This window comes from Canis lupus, chromosome 24 (genome assembly GCF_003254725.2).
Source record: "Canis lupus dingo isolate Sandy chromosome 24, ASM325472v2, whole genome shotgun sequence".
In the NCBI taxonomy this organism is placed as follows: Eukaryota; Metazoa; Chordata; class Mammalia; order Carnivora; family Canidae; genus Canis; species Canis lupus.
In genome coordinates this window covers 22,735,514-22,751,032 of record NC_064266.1, presented here as the reverse complement: position 1 = coordinate 22,751,032, position 15,519 = coordinate 22,735,514, and the positions used below count along the sequence as shown (strand labels likewise).

Here is a 15,519-nt window from a genome sequence, read left to right as displayed (position 1 = left end):
TAAACTGTGAACTCCTCAGGGGCAGGGATCTTGTTAATGATTGGTCCTTGGGCCCAGGATGTCTGATGAGAAGGTGCCATAGACAGTGCCATCTAGTCCATAGATGTTGGACTAGGGTGCATATTGTGTCACTCCGTACCTGAAACCGTCATGAACTCTCATACTCTGGTGGTGGGAGTATAAGCGGTACAACCACTTAGGAAAACTATATTTATGAAGGCCAAAGCTATGCCTGTCCTGTCATGCAGCTTTTTCACTCCAAGCTAGATACAGGAGAGGAATGAGAAAATACATGTGCATGAGAAGATATGTACACAGGGGATCCCTGGGTGGCGCAGCAGCGGTTTAGTGCCTACCTTTGGCCCGGGGTGCGATCCTGGAGTCCCGGGATCGAGTCCCACGTTGGGCTCCTGGCACGGAGCCTGCTTCTCCCTCCTCCTGTGTCTGCCTCTCTCTCTCTCTCTGTCTATCATAAATAAATAAATACATAAATAAATAAACAAATAAGCTAATTAATTAATTAATTAATTAAAAAAAAGAAGAAGACATGTACACAAGTGTAGGAGCTTTGTTTACAAGAGCCCAAACAAGAAAGTTCCCAAGTGTTTGTCAACAGGAGAATAGGGGCGCCTGGATGGCTTAGATGGTTGGGCATCTGCCTTCGGCTTGGGTCGTGATCCCAGGGTCCTGGGATCGAGCCCCAGGTCCATGTGGGGCTCCCTGCTCAGCAGGGATTCTGCTTCTCCCTGTCCCTCTGCCCTGCCCCTGCTTCTCTTTACCCCCTTCTATCAAATAAATTAAAAAAACAACAACAGGAGAATAAATAGTGATATAGTCATATAATGGAATACTACATAGCAAGGATAGTGAAAAAATTATTGCTATACAGACAATAGAAATGAATCTTACATAATGTTGAGTTAAAGAAGCTAGACACAGGGATGCTTGGGTGGCTCAGTCAGTTAAGGGTCTGCCTTCGGCTCAGGTCGTGATCCCAGGGTCCTGGGTTCAAGCCCCACATCGGGCTCCCTGGTTTTTGGGGAGCCTGCTTCTTTCCCTTTCCTGCTGCTCCACCTGCTTGTTCTCTCTCTCAAATTAAAAAAAAAAAAAAAAAAAAACCAGACACAAAAAAAGTATATATACTGTGAGGTTCTATTTACATACAAAATTTCAAAAATAGATAACACTTATCTGTGCTATTAGAAATGGGGATATTTGGACGCCTGGCTCAGTGGTTGAGCATCTGCCTTTGGCTCAGATCCTCCAGTCTGAGGATTGAGTTCCGCATCGGGCTCCCTGCATGGAGCCTGCTTCTCCCTCTGCCTATGTCTCTGCCTCTCTGTGTCTCATGAATAAATAAATAAATAAATAAATAAATAAATAAATAAATAAATAAATAAATAAATTTTTTAAAAAATGGGGATAGTGGTGAGCTGTAGGATGGGAGGATGGTGACTAGGCTGGCACTCCAGGAGGGATTCTGGGCACTGATGATAATTCTGCTTCCTGATCTGGGTGCTCACCTTAACATAGGTGTGTTCAGCTTGAGAAATTCACACTTATGATTGATGCTCTATATGTTTTTCCTCAGTCAAAAATCAGAACTAGGGACACCTGGGTGGCTCAGTGATTGAGTGTCTGCTTTTGGCTCAGGTCGTGATCCTGGGATCCTGGGATCAAGTCCCACACTGGGGCTCCCCTCAAGGAACCTACTTCTCCCTCTGCTTATGTCTCTGCCTCTGTCTGTGTCTCTCATGAATAGTTAAAATTAAAAAAAAAATCAGAAACAAAAACAAGAGAAAACAAATACTTCCAAGACTTCTCAATGTGCTAAGAATAAAATTCAAACTGCCCAGCAGGGCCTACAAAGTCTTATATCCCTTAGATCTCCCAGTACGTTCCCTGGCACAGAGCTTTTCAGACCCTCAGCCATACTACTCTTTTCAGCTAGGTGGGGAGGCAGGGCAGCCACTTGGAGACTGGGAAAGGATGACACAGCCTGAGGCAAGGGAACGCATATGAAAGGTTTCAAGTACTCCCTGGAGGGCTCTGATTTGCTTTTTTATTCCTCCCTTTAAACAATTGGCCACAAGCCACACTAAAAGAAAAGTGAAATCCAGAGATTTAGAGTCTCCTCTGAGAAGGTCTGAAAGACTCTCTATTGAGAGTTGCCCACTCATAGAGCAGAGGGTCTCAGACGTCATGCTTATGCAACTGAATGCCCTTGGGCGCTCAGAATTCAGTCTCCTTCAGCTCCCTGACTGTCAATTCTGATTGTATGTGGGGGAGTGGTACAAGAGACACACTTTAAGTCTATTACTAATTTGGGGCCAGTTGGTGCCTCTAAGCCTCTTTTCTCCATCTGAAAAGTCAGATAATAACAGTGCCTGCCATAGGGGCCTTGGGGATTAGGCGAGATAACCATATTAGGTCCTAAGTGTGGTTCCTAGCACAGGGCTTGTGCTTCCTCCCTTTACTGAGCACCTACTATGTGAATACTGGGGACATAGCAGTTCACGAGATAGCCAAAATCCCTGACCCATGGAGCCACCTGTTCTTGCGAGGGGACGCAGACAATGAACTGACCATGAGCAAGTAAATAAATACTGTGATGGGTGCTCTAAGGAGAAATAAAACAAGACAGAGGCATGGGGGCCCAAAGAGTACGGTTTTATATAAGGTGACAAAGCCTTCTCTGGGGCTCCTGGGTGGCTCAGTTGGTTAAGTGTCTGCCTTCAGCTCAGGTCATGATCTCAGGGTCCTGGGATAGAGCCCCATGGCTGGCTCCCTGCTCAGTGGGGAGCCTGCTTCTCCCTCTTTTTCTCTGCCCCTCCCACTCCCCCTGCTCCTGTTCTCTCATTCTCAAAGAAATAAAATTAAGAAAAAAAGAAAATCTTCTCTGAAAAGAGTATTTCCATTCTTAAGACCTTAAGGTAAGAAGAAGAAGAAGAAGAAGAAGAAGAAGAAGAAGAAGAAGAAGAAGAAGAAGAAGAAGAAGAAGAAGAAGAAAGAAGGTAAGAAAGTTGCTAGCAGCTGTGTGAGTTAAGAGTGGCTCCTGGTGGAGGGTAGCAAGAGCAAAGGGCCTGAGGCAGGTGTGTGCATGGCACAGAAAGGACACCAGTATGTGTCAGGGCCAGATAAATGGGGCCCAGTAGGCCACAGTAAGGAAATTGACTTTGTGAATTTCACAGCCATTAAACAGTTTGGAGCAGAGGAGTGACATGATCTTCATTCCTCCAGGATGAAGAGTATACGAGGCAATGGTGGAAAGCTGCCACAGCAATCTGAGAGGGAGACAATGGTGACTCAGACCAAGATGACAGCAGGCCCATGGTGAGGAGGGGTTGGATTCAAGATCAATTGATTAATTTTAAGATGTTTAAAAAAGATTTTATTTATTTGAGAGAAAGAGTGAGAGAGAGAGAGAGAAACAGACTCCCTACTGAGCTGGGAGCCTGACAGAGCTCGATCCCAGGACCCTGAGATCATGATCTGAGCTGAAGGCAGATGCTTAACCAACTGTACCTACACCTAGGTGCCCCTGATTTTAAGATTTTAAAAAATATATTTTTAAGTAATCTCTACACCCAACGTGGGGCTCAAATTCTGAGGTCAAGAAATCAAGAGTTGCATGCTCCACCTACTAAGCCAACCAGGCACCCCTCAAGATATATTTTGAAGGTGAGGCCAGTAGGAGTTGTTGATGGCTCCTTTGTAGGGTATGGGAAAAAGAAGGGCAAAGGACGATCCGAAGGTTCTGGGTCAGACCACTGGAAGGATGAGGCAGCCATCCCCTGAGGTAGAGACAGCTGTAGAATGAACAGACATATCCTGGAGGGAAAAGCAAGGATTCCGTTTCCAGGATGTTAACTTTGGGATGCCAGTCCTCAGCCACGTGGAGGTGTGCATGTCTTGCCGTGGTTGTTAAACTCCAAAAGTGAGGTAGTACCACAGCGGACGCTGTTGTTGGAAATAGCCTGAATGTGACCTATTTATGCCTTTCAGCCCTGGTGCAGCTGAGTCTTGGCATTGAGAGGTTGCTAATCCTCTCCTCCCCTCCACTCTGGGCCTCCCATCTGGTGCACCTTCTCCAGGTGTCAGCTGTGCTGGAAACTGCTCATCCCAGGCTCAGACACGTTGTGTGACCTTAAACCGCCTATGAGAGGCGGTGAGGACAGGGCCTGGAACTCCCAGTGTCTCCCCTCCCTCATCCGCATCCGGGCCCAAGGAGGCTCCTGCCGGTGGCTGGAGTAGAATTGGGTGCAGCTGTTTGCTTTACAAAGCGGATGATTGCGCCCACCCCCTCGGTGCTCCAGGGCACAGCTCCACACCTGTTCTCCACCCTCTAGCCCAGGTGCAGAGAACAAAAGAACACCCACCCACTCACCGAGGTCATTACCTTGAAGGGGGTGGGGAGAAACACTGCGACAGGGAGAGCCTTATTTGGGAAAAGGAGAAAAGCTCTGGGGAATTAGAGGGTTTGCACCCGCACAGCTTAATACAACTTTCTTTGGTAATGAGAATGTTCTGTATCTGCGCTGCTAGGTACGACAGCCACCAGAACATAGAGCAGTCAAAGTGTGGCTGGTGTGACTGGGGATGTAAAGTTCCAATTTAATTTAATTTCAATTTATTTTTTTTTTAAGATTTTATTTATTTATTCATGAGCGACACAGAGAGGCAGAGACACAGGCAGAGGCGGAAGCAAGGAGGCTCCTCGCAGGGAGCCCAATGTGGGACTCGATCCCGAAACCCCAGAATCACGCTCAACCACTGAGCTACCCAGGCGTCCCCAATTTCAATTTAAATAACCACTTGTGATTGCCTTATTGGACAGTACAGGTTTAATAGTTGGCTCTGGAGGACATTAGGATGATATGGTTAAGTAATAGCAAGTTAACATTTGCATACACTTGTGCCAGGTACATTGCATACGTTGTACACACACTTTGTGCCAGATACATTGCATACGTTCTCTTATTTACTCCCCACTGCTACTCTGTAGGAAAGGTGTGATTGTCCCCATTTTACAGATGAAGAAACTGAGGATCAGAGTAGCCAAATCATCCGGTCCCAGTTCCAGAATCGGGAAAGGCTGAAGTTTGAAAGGGAACACCCAAAATCACATTTTCAAAACCAAGTCAGATAAAATACACCCAAAGACCCCTTGCAGGCTTTGCAACTTCTAGCTCTTTACAAGTGAATGGAGTGTGCAAATTGCTGAAGGAATGCAAATCAGTCTACAATTTGGGGGACAAAGCTCAGATCCTCTGGTCACACCCTGCATCTTTCTAGACTGAGGGTGGGTGGGGGCGGAGGCCAAGTGACAAGGAGGGGGAATTGGGGTGGGGGTGGGGCCAGCCAGCTGGTGTCGGAGACCCAGGACATCAGCTGGCTGGCGGGACTGGCTGGCTCAGACAATGGGCGGGGGACCGGTCAGAACCCTCCTCCCTCCACACCCGGTCCTCTCCCGTGCCCTGGCCAGCTGCCATGGACACCTTCCCCTGTCTTGGACAAGGCCTGGGGAGCAGGAGACCTGAGAGGCCAGTGCAGGATGCTGGGGAGGTCTATCTTGTGTGACCTAGAGTTGGGGAGGGACAGGAAGTTGGGAGCTTCCATGGAAGTCTTTAGCGCCAGACTTTTTGCTGGGGGCTTTGCAAGCATCCTTGCACTTGCTCTTCCCACAGATCCCTTGGTGATAATAATAATAATTATTATTAACATTAGTAGCCCAGTAGCTCAGCCCACCCGTCTAGAATGGAAGGTGTTATTTCTGTTCATCCTCAGGACCACCTAGGGAACCAAGGACTTTTATTCTCTCCCTTTCTAAAGGAGGAGCCTGAAGCTCAGAGTGGTTAAGACACTAGTGTAACATGGGGGGCAGCCTGGGTGGCTCAGCGGTTTAGTGCCGCCATCAGCCCAGGGTGTGATCCTGGAGACCCAGGATCGAGTCCCGCGTCAGGCTCCCTGCATGGAACCTGCTTCTCCCTCTGCCTGTGTCTGTGCCTCTCTCTCAATCTTTGTCTCTCATGAATAAATAAATAAAATCTAAAAAAAAAAAAAAAAAAGACACTAGTGTAACATGACTTACAAAACATCCTTTCTTCTTAGTCTCCCACCCTTTCTTTTTTTCTTTTTTTTTTTTAATATTTTGATTATTTATGAGAGACACAGAGAGAGGCAGAGACAGAGGCAGAGGGAGAAGCAGGCTTCCTGTGGGGAGCCTGATGCGGGGACTCGATCCTGGGATCAGAACCTGAGCCAAAGACAGATGCTCAACCACTGAACCACACAGGCGCCCCCCACCCTTACTTTCTACTTAAAGTTTTATTTGGGGGTTTTGCAAATTACAGACCTTGCCTTCCTCACTGGTACTGTTTATGAAGTGTTTACACGTTTTAACTACTGAGAAGACCAAAGTAAGAATATTGTTTGTGACGTGTGATACTATTCAAATTTTATGTCTGTAAGTGAAGGGTTTTTTTTTTTTTTTACTTATTTATTCATGATAGTCACAGAGAGAGAGAGAGAGGGGGGCAGAGACACAGGCAGAGAGAGAAGCAGGCTCCATGCACCGGAAGCCCGACGTGGGATTCGATCCCGGGTCTCCAGGATCCCGCCCTGGGCCAAAGGCAGGCGCCAAACCGCTGTGCCACCCAGGGATCCCAGTGAAGGGTTTTTTTTTAACGCAGCGGACTTTATTGTTTACATATTGTCTATGATCAATTGCTCTAACAATAGGGCAGCCAATGCTTTACTATCTGTCCCTTTACAAGAAAGGTTTGCCCATCCTACCCTCTCCCTGGCTCCAGAGGGAGGCTGGGCACCCAAACTCATAGTCCCCTGAGGGTCCTCCTCCTCTGACATTCTCTCACCCTCGGCTATTTTTTTTTTTCCGGCTATTATTGACCCTCACATATCCCTTTCCATCCTACCAACAGGAGTGTGATATGGTATCTTCTGTTCATTCCACAAACAGCTCTGGAGCACCTGTTGTGTGGCAGGCACTGGTCTAGGCATAAGGGACAAAGCAGATGTGGTCCATATCTACGGATGTCAACAGTCACCAAGCAAATCTCTAAAAGTACAGAGTGCTGTGAACAGGGTGTATGAGGACATTTGACAAGGGAACGAAGTTAATCTGGTCATCAGGGAGAAATTCCTGGAAGAGATGATGGTAACATTCGAGATCTGAAAAGTTAGTAGGGTTCCAGATTGTAGGTACCCCTTTTAGACTCACTTCCCCATTTCAATTCCTTTTCCTCTCTTCAGAGCCTAGATCTTGACTCAGATAAGACCTCTGACTTAGGGAGAGGAGCACAGCTAGAGAGAGGAGAGACACTCCCCTCTCCATCCTGAGCTGAATTGAGTCAGGCACAGAAGGTAGGTGGTTAAGTTGGCAGTCACTCTCAAAAATGATTGCATGGTACCTTTATGTAGTAATTCCAACAGTTTATTCATTATGTAATTGATTCATTTGTAAACATTGAGCAAATATTTATTGAACATCTACTGTGTGCAAGGCACTGTTATAGGCCTTGGCAATACAGCAGTGAACAAGACAGAAACAAATTGCTGCCCTGGTGGAGCTTCTTACATTCTAGTACAGGAGGCAATATATAATGTATTGGGTATGGAGAAAAATAAACAGGAGCAGGTGGCAGACAGACCTTTTGAAATAGGGAGGTAAGAGAAGACCTCCCTGAGAAGGTAACAGTTTGAGCATAGAGCTGAGGATTGGTCTGGAGGGAAGTATGCATTGATGGAATGCTAAGACACCATAAAATTTGAATCAATAGCATTCTCAAGTCATGAATTTCTAAGTAATAGAATTCTGGGGCCATGGGATGCTAATCAATACTTCTCTGGTGCCATAAAATTCTAATCAATAGTATTCTCTGGTTGTGAAATTCTAACTAATAGAACTCTGAAGCCATGAAATTCTAATCAATCAGGAACCCTCCCTGGGGCACCTGGCTGGCTTAGTCAATAGAGAATGTGACTCATGAGCTGGAGGTCCTGAGTTCAAGCCCCACATTGGCTGTTAGGCTTCCTTAAAAATCAGGAAACATGTGAAAGCAGCTACGGAGCAAAACTCTCAGTGATCAGTGGGAGTTAACCAGGTGAAGGCAGGAATAATGCCCAGGAGGAAAATACAAATAGCATGTACAAGAGTCCTATGGCAGGAGGGTAGAGAGGTTTGGAGCTGGAACCTGCCCCCTACCCAGCCATTCAAATGATAAGACAAACCGTTGCAGAAGGATCTGTTTCCCTACCTTTGAGCCATGACACCAGAGTTTCAGGAGAAGAGAAACTGGTAAAAATAATATACATGGTGGCCCAGTAGGTTAAGCATCTGATGATTCTTGGTCTCCACTCAGGGTCCTAGGATTGAGCCCTGCATCTGGCACTCTGCTTGTCTCCTCCCTCTGCCTTCCCCCTCCCCCAGCTTCTCTCTCTCAGATAGGTGAATAAATCTTAAAAAAAAAAAAAAAAATGATAAAGCACATTTGGGCTAGTCAGGCCCCAATTCCATGTCTGCTTCCAAACAGGCCTATGGCCTATATAGCTCTCTTCCTACTGCATTGAGTGAGAGGACTCTGACTATCTGGGCCTGTCCTACCTCTTGCCCTTATGAATATTAACTATAATATGGTATGGCCTGACTGCTTCTCCCATCCCCCACATTTATTATTCATTTCTCCATCAATATAATTTTTTAAAAGATTTTATTTATTTATTTGAGAGAGGGAGAGATAGAGAGAACATGAGGTGGGGGGGGGGGGCGCGATGGGGAGAGGGAGAAGCAGGCTCCAGGCTGAGCAGGGAGTCCAGGACCTTGGGAAAATGACCTGAGCCAAAGGCAGCTGCTTAGCTGACAGAGCCACCCAGGCACCCCCATCAATATCATTATTAATAATAGGAATGGCTGCCCTTGGCTGTGTCAGCCATGAAACTAAGTCATCTATAATGATTGCTACTCAAAGTGTGGCTCCTGGATAGTGTTAGTCTAAAACTGTCACCACAAAAAAAAAAAACAAAAAAAAAAACAAAAAAAAAAAAATAAAATAAAATAAAATAAAATAAAACTGTCACCACAAAATATGTAAGAAATGAAGAGGGACACTTGGGTGGCTCAGCGGTTGAGTGTCTGCCTTTGGCTCAGGGCATTATCCTGGAGTCCCGGGATCAAGTCCCACATCAGGCTCCCTACAGGGAAACTGCTTCTCCCTCTGCCTATGTCTCTGCCTCCCTTTCTCTCTATGTCTCTCATGAATAAAGAAATAAAATCTTTAAAAAAAATTTTTTTTTTTAATAAGGAATGAAGAGTGTTTAGGAACTTCAGGGCAGCCCAGGTGGCTCAGCAGTTTAGTGCAGTCTTCAGCCCAGAGTGTGATCCTGGAGTCCCAGGATTGAGTCCCACATTGGGCTCCCTGCATGGAGACTGCTTCTCCCTCTCCCTGTGTCTCTGCCTCTCTCTCTGTGTCTCTCATAAATAAATAAATAAAATTTTTTTTAAAAAGGAACTTTTATGATAGTTTGACATTGCTATGACATCCAGGCACGTGACTCTTTTTCCAATGTGTTTTACAAAAAAAGTATCAGCCCACAATGGATTGGAAACAGTAAATTGAAAAGAAGAAAAAAGAAACCGTAAACTGTTCCCTTATCACAGATGGTAGGAGAAGCTCACTTTATCCACATTATCCCTCTAAAACTCACAACAAGCCTTGTGCAGCTGGTACTTTTATTATTTCCACTTTCTGGTTGAAGGAACTGAAGCTCAGAAAAGTTGCATGTACACGTGGCCCAAAGCCATAAGGCAAGTGGCAAGTAGGGGATTCTAGGTCTGTGGGAAGCAGAAGGCTGAACTCTTGGGCACGCCTCCCTGCTCCCTCAGGCCTCCACTTCCCTGCCCCCACCTGCCATCTGGGTTCTGTCTTTTTACCATAACTTGTTTACTTTAACTCGACAGGTACCCACCTCTCTCCTCCCCAGACTCCAAATGAATGATGGTTCCAACCTAAATACCTGCCCCGCTTCTCCTATTTCTGTTGCTTCGATGCTTCAGTGTCTTGCCTCCCCCACATCTCCATCAGCACTTGACAACAGAAGTCTCTGAGATGATGGAAATGCTGTGGGTTTTTTGGTTTTGGTTTTTGAGAGAGAGACAAAGGGATGCCTGAGTGGCTCAGTGATTGAGGGCCTGCCTTTGGCTCAGGGTGTGATCTGGGGTCCTGGGATCGAATCCCACATCAAGCTCCTTGCAGGGAGCCTGCTTCTCCCTCTGCCTATGTCTCTGCCTCTCTCTCTGTGTCTCTCATGAATAAATAAATAAAATATTTTTTATTTATTTTTATTTTTTTAATAAAATATTTTTTTAAAAATGAAAGAGACAGAAAGAGCATGAACGGTGGGGAGGGGCAGGGGCAGAAGGAGAAGCAGACTCTCCTGCTGAGTAGGGAGCCCAGTGCAGAGCTCCATCCCAGGACCCCAGGATCATGATCTGAGCTGAAGGCAGACTCTTAACAAACTGAGCCACCCAGGTGCCCCTGATGGAGACATTCTATATCTGCTTGTCTAGTACAGTAGTCATTACCTACATGTGGCTATTGAGCAGTTGAAATGTGGTTAATATGACAGGGGAACTGAACTGTTAAGTGCAATTATAAATAACTACATGTGGCTGATGGCTGTTGTATTGGTTAGTGCAGATCCAGAGAGGAAAAAGTCCAAACCTCACATAGCACTCAAGACCTTTGGTTTTGGATCAGGAATTTCCTGACTGACTAACCTCTGGGGTAACAGTCACAATGTGAATGCTTTGGAGTTTAATAGATTTGTTTTTTTTGTTTTGTTTTGTTTTGTTTAATAGATTTGGATGTAAATCTGTATCCACAAAGTGTGTGGTACTGGCTGTCACTTAACCTCTCTATACCACCCAGTCCTCATCTGTGAAATGAGACTAAATTCCTACCTCATAGGCTTAATTAGATTTTACTTACAGTCCTTAGGAGACTGGTTTCACTGCATAACAAACTGTGTTGCTTACAGAAAGCAAGATGGAGTCACTCATGTCAAGCAGTCACTCATACCACGGAGTGACGTAATAAATAAGGAAGGCAGCCAAGGGCGATGAGCTGAGAATAGATATCGCTAGAACCAGAACATGCTGGCAGCCCACAGAACTGATAACTAACAGAGCCAAGAGAGTCTGGAAGAACCGAGAAGTGATAATCACTAGAACCAGAAGATGTCTGGAAGAGCTAAACACTGATCAGATTCCTTTAAAAAGGGTGGATTTCTGCAGCAAACTGTCACACTTTCCAGACACTGACTCTTCCACGTCAGACCACATTAGAAAGGTAACTGCCCGAGGCCTGAGTGATCTCTGAACATAACAGAGATCCTCCACTGCCTGAACATAATGAGCAGTAGGCGCCGAGAGCTGACCCAGGACCAAGTCTTCATCTCAAGTTCACAGACTGACTTTGGGTTTGATTTGTTAATGTCTTAACCTTGTTGTATCACATTCGTTGCATGACTTTGTATTGTGCTTTGTTTTGTGTCATGTGTATGAGGCCAAGTTAAATGCATAGTGAAATGTCATTGACTTTGGAATCCTAAACCTGCTTTATAATTACGTTAATCTTGCTTTATGATTGAATAAAGCTGACACTGTGGAAACATAGCTCGTGTCCTGGCCTTCATAACCTCAGCTCCGTGCTTCTTGGCTCTTATTCTATCCTCCGTCTTTTCCTCCCCTCTGCGTCTATGCAAACTGAAGCTCTAAAAGTGTTTAACTTTCCCAGAGTCCCTCAGGAAGCATCAGGCAGGGTAAGATCTAGGTTACCAGGTCTCTTCACTCTTTGGGTTCTACCACTTGGCAGCTGTGTGACCTCAAGCAAGTTCCTTAACCCCTCTGAGCTTGGTTTTCCCTTTTTCAAAATGGAAAGAAAGCAATTTTATAGCATTCTTAAGAAAATGAAATGATTAAATGAGAAAATGTGTGTTTAGCATACTGATAAGCTCTCAAGGTCAGCAATTGCTGTTGTTGCTCTTTTGGTACAGTAATTAGTGTAACTATGATGATAATAATTATTCACAATTATTCTAGCCCAGGCCTCTTTTCCTTGCCTTTATCTTTTAATTTTCATTTTAAAAATATTTATTTATTTTTATTTTTTTAAGATTTTATTTATTTGTTCATGAGAGACAGAGAGAGAGAGAGAGAGGCAGAGACAGAAGCAGGCTCCATGCCGGGAGCCTGATGTGGGACTTGATCCCGGGTCTCCAGGATCACGCCCTGAGCCAAAGGCAGGCGCTAAACCACTGAGCCACCCAGGGATCCCCATATTTGTTTATTTTTAAGTAGGCTCCACACCCAATGTGGGGCTGGAACTTGCAACTTTTTTTTTTTTAAGATTTTATTTATTCATGAGACACACAGAAAGAGGCAGAGATATAGGCAGAGGGAGAAGCAGGTTCCTCACAAGAAGCCCAGTGTGGGACTTGATCCCCAAACTGGGACCATGCCCTGAGTCAAAGCTGAGCCATCCAGGTGTTCCATGGAATTTACAACTCTTGAGATCGAGTTGCATGTTCTACCAACTGAGCCAGCCAGGTGCCCCTCCCCTGTCTTTAAAAACTAGTCTGTGGCCTGAGGCCTGATTCTAAAGCCTAAACTGGTTTCTGTTCCCCTCTATGAAGGCCTGAAGTCTAAGCTGATTACTGGAAAGAGATGATGATAAAAGGGCAGAGCACAGGAGTAAGTGCCGGGAATCTGGAGGTGAGGATGACCCAAGGTCACCTCTTTTAAATTTTTGTATATTTTTTTATTGGAGTTCGATTTGCCAACATGTAGGATTTTATATTTAAGGGGCGCCTGGGTGGCTCAGTCAGTTAAGCATCTGACTTTGGCCCAGATTGTGATCTCAGGGTCCTGGGATAGAGTCACACGTTGGGCTCCCCACTTTGCAGGGAGTCTGCTTGTCCCTCTGCCTCTCCTCCCCCTGTTCATACTCCCTCCCTCTCTCTCTCTCAAATAAAAATAAAATCTTAAAAACAAAATTTTATTTTTAAATCACATCTACACTCAACATGGAGCTTGAATTTATAACCCCAAGATCAAGAGTCACATTTTCTATGGACTGAGCCAGCCAGGTGTGTCCATTCTTTTTTTTTTTTTTTTTTTAATTTTATTTATTTTTATCATTTATTTTATTTATTTTTTAATTTTTAAAATTTTTATTTATTTATGATAGTCACACAGAGAGAGAGAGAGAGAGAGAGGCAGAAACACAGGCAGAGGGAGAAGCAGGCTCCATGCACCGGGAGCCCGACGTGGGATTCGATTCCGGGTCTCCAGGATCGCGCCCTGGGCCAAAGGCAGGCGCCGAACCGCTGCGCCACCCAGAGATCCCATTTATTTTATTTTTTAAGAGTTTATTCATTTTTCATGAGAGACACAGAGAGAGGCAGAGACACAGGCAGAGGGAGGAGAAGCAGGCTCCATGCAGTAGACTGATGCAGGACTTGATCCGGGGAATCCAGGATCACATCCCAAGCAGAAGGCAGACGCTCGACTGCTGAGCCACCCAGGTGTCCCAAGGTTTTTTAATTTTAAATCCAGTATAGTTAACACACAGTGTCATATTAGTTTCAAGTATACAATATAGTTTTTCTTTTTTTAAGATTTATTTATTTATTCAGAGAGAGAGAGAGAGAGAGGCAGAGACACAGGCACAGGAAGAAGCAGGCTCCATGCAGGAAGCCCGACGTGGGACTTGATCCCAGGACCCCGGGATCACACCCCAGGCTGCAGGCTGCGCCAAACTGCTGCGCCACCAGGGAAGTTTTTGAAGAACTTTTATTTATTTGAGAGATAGCAAAAGCAGGGGGGAGAGGGAGAAGTTCCCCCCGTTCCCCCCGCCAGGCAGGGAGGCTAGATGGGGCTCCATCCCAGGACCCTGGGACCATGACTTGAGCCAAAGGCAGACGCCTAACTGACTGAGCCACCCAAGCACCCCTGTTTCAACAATTCTATACATTATTCAGTGCTCATCATGATATGATATGATATGTGCACTTTTAATCCTTTTCACCAGTTACACCCATCTCCCCACCAACTCTCCTCCAGGGCCACCTCTTGGTAACGTGTATATGTGTGAGCTGACTTGGCTCTTTTGGGGATGCACAAGCAAGAGTCAAGTACCTGGTACCTGAGCAAGGATCTACCTGGCTTGGGGCTGACTGGGCCTGGGAGGAGGCTTTGGGGTCCCAGGAGACCAAAATGAAGATCACACAGCTGTAGAAGCATCTGCAGCCTGGGAAGAAGGTGCTGCTGATCAAGTTCAGAGATGCTGTGAAATCACTACAGGTTCCCCACCATGGTGCCCAAGGACCTGTGGCAGGCCAACCTCAAAGTTTCATGGGAAGTCTCATAGGCTGTGCCCATGCCTGGGGAGGAGAAAGGTACACAAGGAGGGACAGCAGAAAAGTGGTCTGAGGAATTTCTTTATTCCCTGGGAGGCAAAGGGGGCCAAGAATGTGCACTGGTGGCATAGTCCTAGTGTGTTCAGGTTTCTTTTTTTTTTTTTTTTTCAGGTTTCAAATTATAGTGTCTTCTATACTTAGATAGCGAGTTCCAACCCTGCAGCCACACAGACCAAACACCAATATTTGGCCTGCATTATTAGCTTCATTACTTTGGGCAAAACTCCTGACTTTTCTAAGACTCCATTTCACAATCAGTGAGCAAGAAGCATACATCCTTACTAGGGTATGAGGACCCTGAGTGTAGCATGGTGCCTGGCACATGGCAGATACTAAATATTAATTATTGTTATCATCGAGTTACTCAGACTTTCTGATCTGCAACCCTAATCTATTGAAATATTAAGATCAGGAAAAGGTCATATGCAAAGCAGTGGGGCTTAGAGTTTCAGCTCTGGGGTCAGATCCCATCTCTGCCTGGTGTGAGTATGAGCAGGTCCCCAGAACCTCTGAGGCTCCACTTCCTTTTTTTTTTTTTTTTTTAATAATGGAGAGGGCTTTAAAAATTGAAAATGCCAAAAAAAAAAAAAAAAAAAAAAATTGAAAATGCCTGGTCCTCAGTAGAGGGTTAGTGGACTTCCCAATTTTCTTCACCCATAGTCTGCTTCCCAAATCTTAGTAGGCTGACAAATTGACCTTCTGACCAATTTTTTTTCTTTGTACAAACATCTGAATAATTGTTACTTCCTTAATTCTGCGAATGAGGTAACTCTTCCTTTCCTTGGGTGGCGAAACTGAGGGCTCAGACAGATGAAGCGACTTGTCCAATGCCACACAGGCCTAACTCCTGGATTGTGGACTTGAGTCTGACCTGCCCTTCTTCCTTTAGCTCTGGAAATGTTTTTATAGAGAGAGAGGGGCAGAAACATAGGCAGAGGGAGAAGCAGGCTCCATACAAGGAGCCTGATGTGGAACTAGATCCCAGGATCCCAGGATCACATCCTGAGCCAAAAGCAGACACTC

At 45.4% G+C, this 15,519-nt stretch overlaps 1 long non-coding RNA gene across 1 annotated transcript in view; it reads left to right on the top strand.

The window, feature by feature from the left end:
* LOC112673813 (uncharacterized) overlaps positions 1-11,692 on the top strand; it is a 29,487-nt gene extending 17,795 nt beyond the window's left edge. Inside the window, exons 2-4 of the long non-coding RNA XR_004809082.2 lie at positions 2,926-3,014; positions 3,241-3,333; positions 11,056-11,692. This is a non-coding gene — a long non-coding RNA (uncharacterized LOC112673813). The remainder of the gene's footprint in view (positions 1-2,925; positions 3,015-3,240; positions 3,334-11,055) is intronic.
* The last annotated feature ends 3,827 nt before the right edge of the window (positions 11,693-15,519 follow it).